We start from the raw sequence: 16,403 nt of genomic DNA on the forward strand, positions 1-16,403 counted from the left end.
GTGTGAGGAAGGCAGGAGCGAGTGGGCCAGGGGGTGAGGAGAGCTCACCGGGCCCTCCGTCTGCTGCCCGGGCTTGGTGCCGGGTGCCAGGGGCGGCGGGCCGGGCTCTGCTGGGGGGTGAGGACGAACTCTAGCCCCTGTGAGACGTGGGCCCTGCAGAGCCTGGGCTGAACAGCACCGTGGCGCCTCCGGGCCTTGGGAAAGTGACTCCCGCTCTGAGCATCAGGCCCCACAGGTGCCAGTAGGGAAAATACACGGGCCTGCCTCCCAAAGCTTTTGTGCAAACCAGAATACCCACTGGACGTAAGGAGCGTCTGGAGGGAGGGCGAGAGCTCAGTGACCACTAGCTGCTTCTGTTGCTACTGGTATGACTGGTGTTACCGGTACCACGACCACCACGACCCCACTCCTGTCACGATGACCACTCCTGGCCACCACAAGCCAAGGAGCTGGCATCCAAACTCCCCTCTTCCCCTTTGCCCCAGCCTGTCTCTGCGTGGCTCCCGGCAGCCCCCCCCCTCCCCCATGCACATCTCATCAGAATGGCCCTGAGTGGGGAAGAAAAGGAAGACAGAGTCATTCCTCTTCCCCGAGAGCTCCCTACGCCTGGCCAAGAACACGCTCCTCCCTTGAGCGCTCCGGTCCTGGCCTACCTCTGCCATCGGGACGACCGGGGCGGGAGGAGGACTCTGGGTGACAGGCCGGAGACACACGGACAGGTTCCCCTCATCACCATGGTGAGCGTGACCTCCCTACGTGGAGATTCAGGCTTTCGGGAAACTTCTTGGCTGCACGTTCCACTGGGGTCTTCCCAGCTCCCTGATGTCCGTGTGAATATTATCACGATCCTTCGGACACCAGTTGGGTTTGTCAAACCGGAAGCGGGCTCACAGGTGGTTGAGGAAACCAAGGCTGACTCCACGACCTGCCCTCGCTCTCGCGGCTGGGAGGACGCCGGGCCGGGCCCCACACCCAGAATCCCGCCTCCTGCCCTTCCGCGTCTGCGGGCGATGCTCAGTCTGTGGGAGGAACGTGGGAATCCAGGTTACAGAAGGCCACCTCCTTCCCCTCTGCGTCCAGGCTGTCAGGAACGACAGGGGCAAACAGCATGGGCACCTCAGGCCCACCCATGTAAGAAAGAGGCCCAGACACCCCCGTGCTCTCCGGGAAGCTGCCTACGTGATGGTCCCGGGTGCGAGTCTGAACACACGCCCGTGACGCATCCGTCTTTTCCTCTTTCCCACACCAATGACAACGGCCCATCATCATTTCAGACATAAAGCCCTGGTTTGTTAATCCGCTGGCGACCGAGTGACTCCTCTGGGTGACATTCCACGGTCCGCAGGTAGACGTCAAGCAGAGCCTGGGCAAGAGGGGGCTCCCTTTCTTCTTGAAGAAACAAGAAAAGGTCCCTGAAGTCGAGTGACCTCTGCACAAAATATTGCACTTCAAGTCCAGGGGGCGGGTTTTGCTTCAAAGCAGACGCTCCGTGGTCCGATGGGCTCCCGCTGCACCAGGGCGCCGACGTGTTCTAAGTCTGCGGTCTTGGGTGAGTCACTTAAACTCACCTGCCTGACCTTTCAGTCCGTGAATAACATCAGTGTCCGGCCCCAGCACCCCACGGGCGTGAGGATCGCAGGTGCAGGGGGGTCGGTACAAGGCCTTACACACCCTGAGCGCTCAGATGGTGGTCCTGAGGGTTTCATTCCATTCCCTGACTTAAATTCCCAGGCAGATAAAATCCTACAAATGTTTCCAGAAAGGGACCTCAGGTCCAGAGACGCGGAACGACCTGCCGAAGGACACGTGGCATGGGACTAAGCGGTCATACCTTGCGTGACCCTGCAAAAAAGAGTCACGTTTCCCATCTCAGGAAACATCCTATTGAGTAAGCATCTTCCGCAAAGGACCTCTGGCAGCTGGGCGAACCCTCGATTTTGAGCCACGGTTTTATGCTTTTTCAGTGTTATAATTTCACGATCGTCTAATTAAGCAAACCGGTTCATTACCAGCAACACCAAGGTGCTAATTCGGTCCCCCGCCTGTGACTTCCTTTCAGGCTTGTTTACCTGGGAATCCATGTGTAACTACAGAAAATCCCCACAGCAAGTGAGAGGAGGCCGGGGGCGGGGAGCCTCCCGTGTAGTATTTCTCCAAACCGGAGTCCAAATCCTCCAGGCCCCCGAGGTTTAATTACCTGCTGTTTCGGGGGTGGCAGCCTGATAGACAGACCCTCCCCACAAGCGCACACATACCCCACGAGGGACCAGGCCGGGGGCGGGGCTGGGGGGCCTGCGAAGCCTGGAGTCTGCATTCAATTTGGAACTTGAAATGGAACTTTCACCTTTTTCAGCAAATTCTGTGTGTTCCAGAGGTTTAACTTTCTCTCCACCCCTTCCAGGCCAAGAAGGAAGAACAATCGCGGTGCTTATTTTAGCCCAGAGTGTGAGCGAGAAACCCCTTTGGAACCTAGCAATTGGTTTTTGTTTTGTGACCAGCTCTCGCCACAAAAGGGGGACCCACCTCCTCCCAAGCATTGAATTAACCCTATGTGAGACGGGCAGAGGATTAAGAAGGTTGGTTCAGGCCCCATTCAGAAGGTCCCGAGGGGGGCTTTTTCAGAGGATTCTTCTGAACAAAGGTTGCCAAACTAAGTAGCTTTTTTTTTGTTGTTGCTTTAGCTCTGGCCTATTGTTACCTCGGAAAGCGACCTTTTCCACTTAATTGGGGCTTTAGAATTCCACCTCTATTGTGTTTGTATATAAGAAACACTGCTAAGGGGCCGAGTACGTTTATGAATATAGGCCTTTCTGCACTGGGTGAATCCAAGGTGCGTTAGCTGCGTACGTGCACCTGCCCGTGCAAGTTGCTCTGATAACACGAATCGTCATAAAATGAGCCGCAGCAATACTTGGCTTCCATGTCTCGCGCTCCTGTTAGACGTCGGCCACTCTGGCGGGTCCCCTGTGTACTGTGTCCCTCACGTCACAGCTAACCGTGGGCCACAGACCAGAGCCAGAGACCCCGCGGGAGGGAAGCGGAGCCAGGCCACACGGCCCCGCTGCGCCGCTGGGCCCCGAGATGTCACTGAGGACATTTTTTGGTTCAGCTTAGTCATCCGATCTTCTGTTTTAGGTCTCCAGTGAGATAGGAGGAAAGCCCCCAAAGACACGAGATTAGCATGTGGGTCTGTCTGTAGACATGGTTAAAAATGTGACCGTCTCCAAGGGGCCGGCGGGGACTGTCCACGGGCATGTGTGGACTAGTGCAAGGCCACGGGGAGTGGGGAGATCTGAGGAAAACCGGTGTGGCCCAGCTCCCAAAGACATCCCGGTCAAACGGATTTTATGCATTTATTTTCAGACCGCTAAGCCAACCCCAGAGAATAGTGCCAGGTTTGGATTTGGGGCAGGGGGGTTCCCAGTGAGAGACAGCTGCGCTCTGCTAATGGTACGAGGCAGATGTGCCAAACCTGGGGGGCCCCTGACACCTCCAGCTCACAGACACAAGGTCTTCCGTGGTGTGCACAGGGCTTTCAAAGCCGGGGAGTCCATGCTCGATTCCACGCCTCCGGCTTCCTGTGGAACCCTACACCACGAGCCCTCAACAGGTGCTCTGAACAGGGCAGGTGCTCCCTGCGGCGCGGTCCCTGGCCGGCTTCTCTCCTTTGTGCCAGTTGCCTGGCCCAAGGCTACTTGACTCTGCTACCTCTGTGCCAAAGGGACCACGTCTCTCAGGGACCACTTTTCTCTCCTCAGGTGCAGGGTTACAGGAGCCCATCGCCTTCGCCTTTTGGCACAGAAATAATATGCACACCGAGTTCACAAACTGAAGGAGGCAGAGTCTTTAATTCAGTAAGAGGGGCACGGTGCTCAAGGGCATCCAAACACCCATTTTACAAATTCAATGCAAAAAACAAACAGACAAACAAATCCATAAAGCATCCAGCTATAGGGCTTCAGAGAAGAGTCTAGTCATGATGTTCTGTTTGCCCTAACGAGCACAGACGTTTTATAGCTAAAATATCACACAGGATTGTAACTAATGGGCCTACATAGAGATTGCCTTTTGCCTTATTTTTAAATGAAAAAGAGAGGGGCATCTGGGTGACTCAGTTGGTAAAGCATCTGCCTTGGGCTCAGGTCATGATCCCGGAGTCCTGGGATCAAGTCCCGTGTTGGGCTCTCTGCTCTGTGAGGAGTCTGCGTCTCCCTCTCCTCCTCCCCCTGCTTGTGCTCTCTCTCTCTCTTTCTCTCTCTCAGATAAATAAATAAAATCTCACAAAAAGAAAGAAAAAGAGAAGTGTGTTCTTACAGAACTTGTCCAGCTACCCAGAAGGGTCTCATCAAAAAAGCCTGGATGGCCTCTCAGTCGAGGGAATCAAGCCTTTGTCTTGGACGGAGGGCTATGAACCCCCACTCTTCCTGGGTCCCCGTTAGTGGCCCACACGATGGCTTGGACATCGAGGGGCTTAATGCATGTTACTTGATTAATCAAGTATTTGGACAATTAAATTGAATCTGGATATTCTGTGCCATTTTATAGACTGAAATACTCCGTGTTGCAGCCGAAATGCTTCACATGGTCAGAGCGTAGCCTTTTAGCAAAGTCCCCTCTTAGCAAAATGGACACTGGCCACAATGTAAGAAAATGAATGACAGTAAGGTACAAAAAGGGAAATCAGCCCACAAAACCTCTTTGTATCAGTTGAAGGGGAAGCTACAAAAGCCAGTTCAGCTCCCTGGGGACAGCTCGAAATCCTCACCGGTGTTCTTAGCTTATAGGCGGGTATAACCAGCTTTAGTATCAGAGTCCTAACGTTCTCCAGATTGGGTGAAGAATATCTGCACTGAGAAACACAGCTATTATAGGGAAATGCACTGATAACGGGGGGAAAAAAAGAAACTGACAACTGACTGAGGGGGAGAAAGGATAAAACATTGAGAAACACTGAAATTAATATGTAAATTCAAAAGATGTGGTCGCCTTGGGCTATTTGGAATAGCAGAAAACCTCCCTGCAGAACCCTGAAAATACCCCCGAGCTATAAGACAATTTATGATGTTTGCTCTTCTGAAGAAGGAAGAAAGTGATATAATAAAATGAAAAGGATTTCCATACAAATTTGTTAAAAGTGTACAACACAGACGCTCAGCTTTCGGGGCAGTTCGCAGCCCCACGCTGACTTACTCGTTCTTGAGTCTCAGACTCCTGACACTGTTCTAGTTTTGCGCTTTGAACATTTTCCTATAAATCTGACAATTGTGTGAGCACGGTGAGGCACGGCAGCCAGCCTCCGCAGCTCGCAGCCCTGCACTGGGCGTACAGAGGCGGTCTCTGTGCCCAGCGTCCCCCAGCCACTTACACCATCTGCTTTAACCCTCCATCCTCCCATGTCCCGCTCCATTATTTCTAACAGCGTCTACCCTGCCATCCAGGAGCAAAAGCTGAGTGAAGCATCGGGCAGGATACAGAGCATATCTCTTTAAAAATAATAGTGGCAGCGGCATACACACACTTGTTGCATCTGCACAAGGAATGGCACTAAATAGATGGGTGTAGGTGTATTCCGGGGAGACTGGAGTTACAGAGATAAGCAGGGAGTAGAGTGGGCCCGTGGGCTGCAGGTGGCCGACTCTGCTTTAGGGTTTGCTTTTCCATAACGAGGAACTTTCCGAATTGGAGCATGGACCAAGACGAAGTCATTGGATACAGCTCAGAGGGGACTAGCTGGACGTCAGCAAAAGTCCTACGTAGGTTTCCAGGGTGTGCAGCATTTCCTTCCTAAAGGTTGGACAAGTTGCCAGGAGGATACCAGGTCCCAGAAACCACACGCAGTAGGACAGAGACGATGAGGCTACAGTACAGATGGTGCAGATGCTGCGGAGGTGGTGCTGTAGGGACAACTGCAGATGCTCGGAGGTGGTGCAGATACTGCAGAGCTTGTGTAGATGCTGCATAGGCGGTGTGGATGCTGTACAGATGGTGCACATACTGCAGAAGTGGTGCAGATGCTGCAGAGCTGGTGCAGATGCTGCAGAGCTGGTGCAGATGCTGCAGAGCTGGTGCAGGTACTCTTAGGGGCACTGCAGATGCTGCAGAGCTGGTGCAGATGCTGCAGAGCTGGTGCAGATGCTGCAGAGGTGGTGCAGGTACTCTTAGGGGCACTGCATATGCTGCAGAGCTGGTACAGATGCTGCAGAGCTGGTGCAGACACCACCAAGATGGTGAGGAGCACATAGGTTAGGGGAGGGAGGCATGGCGACAAGCAGTTTCGAGGAGTGCACTGAAAGCCTCATCCAGGGTGCAACCGGGAGATTTGGTGGCACAGAGGAAGAATGGTGAGCCCAGACTGGGTGGAGAGAGACATCCTGACAGACAGTGAAGGCATTTCATGCGTTTGGGCCTCCAACTACAGTGGGATGATAAGGGTCAGCCGCCTAAGCCGGCAGAGGTGCGTGAAAACAGCCCAAGGAAGAAAAGTGCCACACGTGCGTGAGACAGAGAATGGCGAAGCCGAGGCGCAAGAGGCAGGGCCAGGCCACAGGGACCTGATCTCCCAAGGAAAGCAGCTGTGACTCTGGGAAGCAGAGCCCTCCCCAGTAATTGACCTGGGGGGCCTCCCGCTTGCCACCCAGGCCACAGCTCCCAGCCAACTGCCCTAGTCCTCGGGTGGGCTTCCTGCACCCACGGGGCTGGGGTCCTTACACAGAGGGAAAATGGTCATTCCTGCCATGCCTGAGGACTGTTCCTGGAGAGGTGAATCCCCTTAGAAGCTATTGGCTGGGCCTGGCTTCCACCAGAGGGACCCCAGAGACCCATGGGCTCTGGGGCCTTTGATACCCTCCACCCCGCTGCTGCAGGACCAGGCCATCCGGGATGGGCTCCTCATCCTTTGATCCACTTGGGAATGAGAACATTCTGTGCTATGGCAACAAGGAGGTAGGTCCACCCTGGCTGCACATTAGAGTCATCTGGAAACTAAAAGTTCATGTTTGTGTAGGCCATTCCCATCAGATCTCTGAGAAAGAGGTGCAGCATCAGTAGCCCCCAGGCAATTCCTGTGTCACCGTCTACACCGGATAGCAGCCCATCCATGTCCCGGAGTCCCTGGCAGCCCCCCCGCCCTGCCTGTGCCTGGATCCGCTTTACCCAGGAAAGGAGAGGGGGGGTGGGGTGGGGTGGGGGCTGGCCCAGAGCTTCCCCAACTTCCACGTGCTTTCAAGTCACCCAAGAATCTTACGAGACGGTGGGCTGTGATTCCGTTAAGTCTCAGAGCCTGAGAATCTGCATTTCCATCCAGCTCCTAGGCGATGCCTATCTGCTGGTCTGAGGACCACACTTCCAGTGGCAGTTTTGGGCTGCAGGAGACAGCGCAGCACTCAGATGAGGAGGACGTGCTAAGATGTTTGAGAAGAATGGACCCCTGGGAGCTGGAGAGCCAGGGGGCTTCCTGGAGGAGGTGTGAGCAGGAGGGCGGGGTTGGGCCTGGGAAGAGGAGGAGACCCTGCGTGGGAGACAACGGAGCGGAGCGAGGCCTCAAACGCTGTTCTGATGGCTTTGCCCACCCTCCTTGTTTCCTCCACGCTTATCACTGTGACCCTCCCTCTAGGCCTGAGAGTCGTGAAACACTGCACGGACGGTTGTTTTTACTTCTCATTTCTACTGTTTTGTGCTGCACTTTTTCTTTTTGTTGTTGTTGTTCAGGCTTTTGTGCTTGTGCAGGGTGCACAGGATGGAACATCCTTCTCTTCTTTTCCGCCTAATGAGCAACTACTGGTCCTTCAAAACCCGTCTTAAATTACACATCGTCTCTAGTATCCCCTCACCGCGGACCTCAGGCGACACCACTGGGTCTCGCCCCCACGCTCCCGCAGCTGTCAGCTCTTGGGTTTGTAACAGATCCCTCGCTCTGTGGCACGAGTACATTTTAGTGCTTCCAAATTCCCGTGGGACGTAAATCTTATGGATTCAGGAAAGAGGTATGTAATTTCTAGGAAAACTAAAGTATTCCTGAAACCATAATTTATTCTGTATTTTTCTTTTTTTGCAACACTGTATTCATGTGGTTTTCAATGAACGTCCAAAATAATACATAGCGAATCCGTTTTCTGTGATTGGGGGTTATATTAAGAGAGACTTTCTGTTAAATATGTATTACAGTAAACACATGATTTATTACGATGAACTCATATGATGGGAAAGAGCAGATATTCCAATAACAAGAAAAAAATGATCTCCACCTAATACAAATATTTGATAATAAAAAACGCAAAACAAAGATACAGGAACACAACATAAATGCCCAATAAAAATCACTTTAAAAATGAAAGACGCCGTCATGAATATTTAATATTTGAAATTGTCATTCTTAGAATAAAACTTTAAAACAAGCCAAGTATGAATTGCCCTACTCCATAAGCTTGATCTTAGTTACATGACAAATGTTCCAGACATAGAAAAATGTCTTTCACTTAGTGCTGATGTTGTTTGAACTGAGGTGGGATGACCCGAGAGCATCTTCACCTTAGACATGACCACAGCATCTCTCTCTCTAAGCTCACATCCTGTTCCAGTCCCGAACACACTGCGTCCGCTCATCCTGGCTTTGGCTTTGGTGTTGAAATCAATATTGCCGTGGCACAGTCTATGTTTAATGGGTTTCTAATTCTATGACGGAACATTCCACAAAAGCATTTAGGCCGCCTCTTTGAATCTCTTGTTGTAAAATACCGACAAAGAACTAGAGCCTGTGTGGTGGATGCCCACGCACCAAAAACCATGAGCCGCAGAGACCCCCGGGCTCATCTTCAAATTCCCCCACTGTGGCCTCGTGCCTGACACGGAGCCCCTGGCTGTAAAGACGACACGCTGTGCTTTCTCTTTGTGGTGCGTGCAAATGTTTGCTTTGTATACCAGCAAGTGTCCTCCAACCTTAGATGGTAGAAATGTGTGCAACAGAGAGGATAAATAAACAATGCTGTAGAATTCAGAGGAGGAAGAGACTCTCTGCAGCAGGGAGCAGGACAACGTCAGCTCTCCGAGCACCAGGGCGTGGGCCCAGAGCCCGGAGGAGGAGGGAGGACGTCCAGGTGGAGGCCTGACATTGGGGATCCGGGAAAGGAGGCTAGGTCCGAGTCGGGGGCAGGGGCAGGGGCAGGCAGTGACTCAGGCCAAAGGCCGCCAGTCTCAGCACTGTAATGTTAGGGTCCCCCTCAAACTGTGTCTAACACACGACCTGGTCTCACAGGCTGGCACCCTCCCCTGCCCGGTGCTGGGAGCCACCCTGGAGGAGGTTTGCTAAAATGGACTTCTCACTGACTCAGCCCACGTGGGGGCTCCTAGGTCACTTCCTGGCCTTCCTTGACCTGAGCCCCTCATGCATCTAGCTGCTTGTTTACAGGTCATCCCGTGGCCGACGGGTGGGGGTCTGAGGACCTAGGCCTGAAGGTTGGGGGGGATATGTGCAGGCTCATGCCCAGGACCAGTCAGATCACAAAGTGCCTGGTCCACACAGTGACAGGATACGTCCACTCTGCACATGAGGGCAATGGCTCACGGATTATTCTGGCAGCAGGTCTCATGCCCCCTGCACGCAAACGCCACAGATGGTTGAGAGCCCATGTAACCTCTCCCAAGCCCTTGTGCACCAGGGATGGAGTATCTGGGCCCCCTGCCTCATTTGTAGAGAAGCAGAGCCAACTCCCTCACTGTGGCCGAGGAGCAACCCACAAGGAGCATTTCTGGGGTTGCAGGCGACCTGAAGAACGTGGGACTATTGGAATCTGAATTTCTTCCACGTGGCCACATTTTTCTTCCAGAGTAAAGTAGAAAAGTGGGGGACTGCGATAAATAAGGTCTTAGGTTTTCATGAGTGTTAAACATTGTAGGGATGGCCTTTGAGACTCCTTGTACCCTAAACACACCACCGCTCCCCATCCCACGCTCGGCTCCATTCACCCACTCCTGTGGCCTCCACAACAGGTCAGTCCCAGATGCTTCTCCTCCCTCAATTCAGGGGGCCACCCTTTCACGTCTGACCATCCACCAGAATCCCTGCTTCCATTCCTGACCCGCAAGATCCCTTCTCCCTCAGAAGCCCGTGTGATCTTCCAAACATGAATCAGATCATCACGGCCCAGCTCGGCTCCAAAACTTCCTGGCAGCCCCTCAATTTTACCAAAACCAAACTCCTGATCCACTGTCCCCTCCTTAGGCCAGGCTGGCTTTGCCTTCCTTCTACACCCCCATCCAGACCTACAGAGGCCACCCCAGGACCTTGGCACTGACTCTCGCCTCTCCTCGACCCAGCGTTCACATCCTAAGTAGCCTTTCCTGACAGCTTGGTCCGAAATCAACCCCCTGGTCCTTATCAGAGCCCCCCATTTTGATTTCCTGCTCCCTGTTCATCAGCATCTGATACTCTTCATTTTCCTTTGATTCTTTGTCTAATTTTCCATCCCACGCCCCCACCGTGGTGGCATACGAGCTCCCCAAGAGCACAGCCCTTACTTATTTTCCACGGTTTTGTTCTCCGTGCTTAGAATAGTGCCTGACCTGGAGCAGGTGTACAACAAACATCTGGTAGATGAATGAAACGATGGAGGCAGAAGCGAGACTTAGAGCCTTCCCGCACACACGCTGCCCTAGGAAGAGCACGCGTTTGAAGAGAGCCCCCGCCTTTACAAAATTGAGAAAACTCCAGGCTCGCCGCCCCCATTAGATGCTGTCTTCTACCTGCCACCAGTCAGGCCCCTGCAGGACGCCGCCTTGCTCGGAGCCCATCAGTCTCTGCAGATCCGGCAGGGGGGTGGTGGTGGGGAGTCCTTTTCCTCAGTGAAGATGTGTCTCTGCAACGTTGCAATGTCTCCCCACCCGTTCCCAAAGTCGCAAAACAAAATAATAAATAAATACACAAACCCTTCATTCCCCTAGCAGACGTGAAGGTAAACACCACAGGCAGATGAAACCTCGAGGACCAGGATCAAAGGACCCAGCAGCTCGTCTCAGGGCCGCTACAAATCTGGAAAAATTACTCCCTTCTTGCCGTCTTAATTTCCTCACCTATAAAAAGTGATTGATTCTAGGCCAAAGCATTCTAGATGAAGGTGAATGCTCGTGTCTGGGAAGGTCGTGCTGCCGTTTAAGTACAGTTCGTAAAAATTTTGAGTGACACGAGACAAGGATGATGGTAAGAAGTTAAGACTTTAAAATATAATATACATACGCTTGAAACTGTGTAGAAAACTTTTTGATTGGGGAAATCATGAATGAGACGTCCTATCTGTACACTGGGGACGACGCATGGCTTTTAGGTTCATCTTTTCCTTTGTTCTCGAAGCCGTGATCATCAGATGCGTCACACTTTCACAGCCCCTTCGCCCCTAAGAAATTGAACTGAAGGAAGCTAAGCAGGTAACTGCTAAGCTCCCTTCTTGCTCTGACAGCCTGTGACGGCCACCTCCGGAGTCGGTGTGGAAGTGCTTCTCAGCACGGCCCCTGTGGGGACAGACCGGACCGGGGGCGGCCCCTCAAACACCGCACTCCCTCCACCCCGGCCACACCGAGGAATGGCCATGAGAGCCACATGCCCCCCCCCCCAAAAAAAAGACACTAGGATTTTTCTTGGACTCTGGGGAAGGAGGACTCTCATCACGGAGTTTACCCATCAGAACTGTTGGAGGAATCGGGGTGCCGGGGTGGCTCAGTCGGTTGGGCATCTGCCTTTGGCTCAGGTCGTGATCCCGGGGTCCTGGGATCCAGCCCAGAGTCAGGCTCTCTGCTTTGCGGAGAACCTGCTTCTCCCTCTGCCCCGACCCTCCCCCTGCCCTGGTCGCTCTCTCACCCTATCTCTGTCTCTCAGATAAACACATTAAAAAAGAAGAAAAGAAGAAGAAGAAGAAGAAGAAGAAGAAGAAGAAGAAGAAGAAGAAGAAGGAGGAGGAGGAGGAGGAGGAGGAGGAGGAGGAGAAGGAGAAGGAGGAGGAGGAGAAGGAAGGAGGAGGAGGAGGAGGAGAAGAAGAAGAAGAAGAAGAAGAAGAACTATCTGAAGTATCATCTGTGCCCCTCACAGGGAATGCTTCTTCGTGGATAAAATCAACCCAGAAAAGAGCAAGTGGGCTTGAGAAACAGAAAATATTAAAAAAAAAACAAGCCAAACATAAATGCCCACTGACTTCTGTGGACCTCACTGAACCCCAGTGTCCAGCTGGCACAGAAGCAAAACCACATTTTGACCCTTTTGGTCTCCTGACCCAACAAATTCCCTTCCTTGTCTGAAGCAGTCTGAGACGCATTGGTCCTGGTGCAAAGATTCAGACACACGCGCAGCTTGTCTGCACCCCAGCCTTGTCTTCCCAGGGCACCCCCACTCCACACAACGGGTCGCAGGGTGCACCCAGCAGGTGCGGGTGCCAGGGCGGCGGCGTGCATGCAGCAGGGAGGGTCAGGCTGGGTGCTGAGCGTACAGGTCCCCCGGGGACTGTCTCTGCACCGAGGGACTTGGGTTCTGGGGCCAAGGGAAAGCCTTAGGCCTGTCTGCAAACTCTCGGAGCGTCCTTGCAGCGCGCGATCACGTGAGAGCAAAGCAAGGTTGCAAAGGAAACTAGAGAGGATGTGACTATGTTGCAGAGTATGTGCGGGTCGGGGTGAGTGCCACCCTGAGCCTCGGCCTGGAGCCCTCTGGGGACAGGGGCCTGCTCGGGGCTGCAGGGTAGCTCCCCCCCCTCAGCCGCCCCCTGTACCTGTTGCACTTAGTCTCAGAGGCTGTGGGCCAGGCCCGTGAAGGACCACACAGCTCTCGGGGGCCCGGGAGCCTCCTCCAGAGCACAGATGCTCCCTTGCTCTGCTGCAGCAGGCCAGGGCTCTCCTACCATGTCCCGGACTTGGGGAGGCACAGCTCCCGCCTCCCAGGTTGGGGTGGGGGGAGGGTGCGGGCCATGATAATACAATTCTCTGTAATATAAATAAAACAGGCAGCTTTCAGGGTAAGGCTGGGCGCCCCAGGATGCTTTGGGGAAGAAACTACAGCTAAACTGAGTCTAACGCAATGAGTAGAGGTCGTATATTCATTTGGCCGGAGTGGGTGCTACAGGCCGAAGGTTCAGCCCAGAGACGGGAGGATGACATTAGGGAGCCAGGACGAAAATCCGAGCAGTGAGCACCTGCTGTGTGAAGCATGAAGCTGGAAGTCTCTGGAAAGGAAGCTGGGGTTGGGGGGTTGGGGGGTTGGGGGGGTTGGGGGCGCACACAGGGCAAGAGAACAGACACGACTGGGCTGGAATCAGCCCAGACGGTCCTCGGAAGAATCCTGAATGTAACCGTGAAGGCACAGAGGAGACGTTAAAGTGATTTTATGGAAAGTGAGTCCTCTTTGCTTTTCCGAGAGTTCGGTTGGAGGCACAATTTGGATGAATCTTCTGGTTTTGGACACCAGAATATTTGCCTCATCATGACCAGGACCTAGAGCCAGAGCCTACCCAGTGGATCGGACATGCAGAGGTGGACCCCAACCCGGGTGTAGGTCACGGTCTTCACAGCCAGTCAGCCCCTGAGACCCATTCGGCCAGACTGTTCCCGAAATGCCCTCATCCCACAGCCCCGGGCTCCCTCCCATCTGCTGTCGGTGCCTCAGACCTGCCTGTGGGGTCTCGATTCACCCAAAGCTCCCTCAGGCCTCCGGGGCCACAGCACCTGCTCCAGCACCCACATTAACCTAATGGTGGTTGGGACCTAACTCACTCCCGTACCCATCACCGCACAAGACTGTGCCCTGCCCTTTCTAAAATGCTCTGAGAGGCTAACAGCTCCCCTGAGGCTAGAGCTTAAATTTCATGTCTCTTCCAAGTTTGCACCCATATTTTTCTGTCATTTTTTTTCTGTCCCAAACCACGGTCAGTGGGTGGACCGTGTGTAGACATGCTGAGCACCAGACCCCGCGCCGAGGACTCAGCCAACAAAGGTAAACAGGACACAGATCTGTGCCCGGAGCAGCTCAAACCTGTCGCAGCAAGTATTTAACCAGCTTTTCCGAAAAGGGGCCGACCCGCCCCAGGGTCACGCGGCTCCCCCAACACCACACGGCTTCCTGCTCACTGCAGGGCAGCCTCTGAATTTGAACTCAGCCGGCCAGGCGCCCTGACGCGCTCCGTGCTCACCAGCCCCGTGTGGATGCTGAGAAGCTGCGAGAAACCACCTCTGGGGACTTGCTAATCAGGCCCCTCTGCTGCTGTCACCCAGGAGCCTCGGAGCTCGAATCCCCCACCCGCTCGATGCTCTTGGAAAGCGTCTCCCGGATTTTAGAGGTGGCTTCCTGAACAAAGTGCGCGATCAGCCCACTCGTGCTCCTTGGAAAGAAATTAGGGAAGCGGCGAAAAGCATGCAGCAATCAATCTGTCTGGGAGCAGCACCTCGCCGGGCAGACAGGCTGCCCCACGCCCACCGCCGAGGCCGGACCCCGGGCAGCAGCGGCCCCGGCTCCCCTCACCTGCCCAGGTTCTCAGCCAGCCGGGCTGCCTTTGTCACAGCAGCAGTGGGCTCCCAGCCGGGGAGGTCCGTGCTCCAACAGGCTTGTCTGCGAAGCAGCCATGCAGCCCCTGTTTCCTCGCGGGAGGCAGTCGTCAAAGCATCCTCCGGGCTGCAGAACGAATCCCCTTTGGGGAACCCTCTTCAGGGCTCCCCGGGGCGCCTGGCACCGCCTGGCACAGCCAGCCACGTCCGAGCTCCAGCCAGACTGCTGACCTGGCACCGGCGTTGTGTGATATAACTGGCTCGCACGGGGAGGCTTTAACTGTCTCGTCCCCAAGCTCAGAGCCCTCGTGTCTCTCTGCGATGCTCCTCCTGCGATGCCACTGCTCCGCCGCCCCGGGCTTCTGTCTGCCAGGGCCCCAGCCTTGCAGGGGCTTACAAACCCAACCCTTGCAAAAGATGCTGCCCAAGGATTCATCATTTTCAGCAGAGTAATTATTAATCCCAGGGCTTCTGCTGAAGTCCTTTTCTTTTGTGAGGCCAATTAAAATGCAGTTTCAGCATTAAGACATTTGTAAATATTCTAGTGTTTTTCCATAAATACCTACAGGTCGAAGTCATCGTGTTCTTAAAAAAAAAAAAAAATCCAACAAGCACTCCTTCGTTCCTGTGTGACATGTTGTTCTCATTTAATTTATAGGACTCGCAACTCCATATGGAAAGGATATGGTTGACTGGGGAGACATGGATATTTAAAAAAAAAAAATGTAATCGCATAGGAAATTAATAATGCAGGTTAGGCTATGGATTATGTCGTGAGGGGAATGGAAGGGACGGAGGAAAGAGCACAGGATTGACGCCAGAGAGACCCCGGTTCCAGTCCCAAACCTGACACTCGCCGAGCTGTGCGGATTTGTGCAAGTGCCTGGTTCCCGGGCGTCACGCCCCTGCCAGGCTTGCAAGCACTTAGGCTCCCTGAGCGCCGGCGTCACTTCTGGCGTCACCACCCGCTAGTCCTTCATTTCTAGAGCCGGGAAGAGAAAAGCTCTCTACTAGCAGTTTTTGGACGGGGTGGTCTTTGGATTCACTGAGGATTCCCGGGCTTGGACTCCCAGCCCTGCCCCTTCTAGCTCCGTGATTCGGACAAAAGTCAGAGAAGACGATGCCTCGGCCTCTTCATCTACAAGATGGGACAAGGGAGCCTGTCCCTGGGCTGATGCGGCTCCTCTAAGGACCAAATGGGTCGCTGCTTCTTGCAAAACCACCTAGAGTGGTGCTGGGCCCACGGGTCGGGGGCCACAGATCTCTGAGTTGTGTGCACGTCTCTCGCACAAGCTCGAGAGCCCAAGTCTCACCCAGAGGGGGCTCTGCTGACGCTTGTGAAGATACAGCCACACGTCTGTGTTTAGGAGGCGGGGGCTGGCCTTCGCAAGACAAAAACAAAACCATTTTCCTGAGCATTTACCGTACACGGGGACTTCTGTAAAGTCCCTTTCCTCTGTTAACTGCTGTGTTTCAGGATACCACGGAAAAGTGCTTTCCATTAAATAACCATTTAAAACGGCCCCAATCATCAAACAGGCCAACACTAACGTAGAAAGCTTATTCAACTTGACTGAAGCAATAGATGTAATCAGTGGCGAGTCCAGGACGGACGGGAACCCCGGAATTCCTGCTGCAAGCCCACGTGAAGAGCGGGAGTCATTCATCACACAGATCACAGAGGAAAAGGAGGCTTTCCAACAGGACTGAGAAACTGGGGTGAGGCTTGACGTGGGAGGAGGAGGAGGTCTGCCTTTTGCTCCCCAGACATTCTGTTTTCTTGTGTAACTGGGATCTCCAGGAGGGTATTGGTACATGAACTTCATCAACAGCTTGTGAGTAAGGACCTCAAAACATTTATTGCCGTATGAATTAGATAGATGATAGATAGATAG

General features: G+C 53.6%; 1 long non-coding RNA gene across 2 annotated transcripts in view; it reads right to left on the reverse strand.

Annotated features, from left to right (window-relative positions):
* The window catches only part of LOC112927744 (uncharacterized), a 75,608-nt gene extending 60,846 nt beyond the window's left edge, over positions 1-14,762 (reverse strand). For both annotated transcript variants that reach the window (XR_012003254.1, XR_012003255.1), the window contains exon 1: positions 14,486-14,762. This is a non-coding gene — a long non-coding RNA (uncharacterized lncRNA). The remainder of the gene's footprint in view (positions 1-14,485) is intronic.
* Between the last annotated feature and the right edge of the window lie 1,641 nt (positions 14,763-16,403).

This window comes from Vulpes vulpes, chromosome 8 (assembly GCF_048418805.1).
Source record: "Vulpes vulpes isolate BD-2025 chromosome 8, VulVul3, whole genome shotgun sequence".
Taxonomy (NCBI): Eukaryota; Metazoa; Chordata; class Mammalia; order Carnivora; family Canidae; genus Vulpes; species Vulpes vulpes.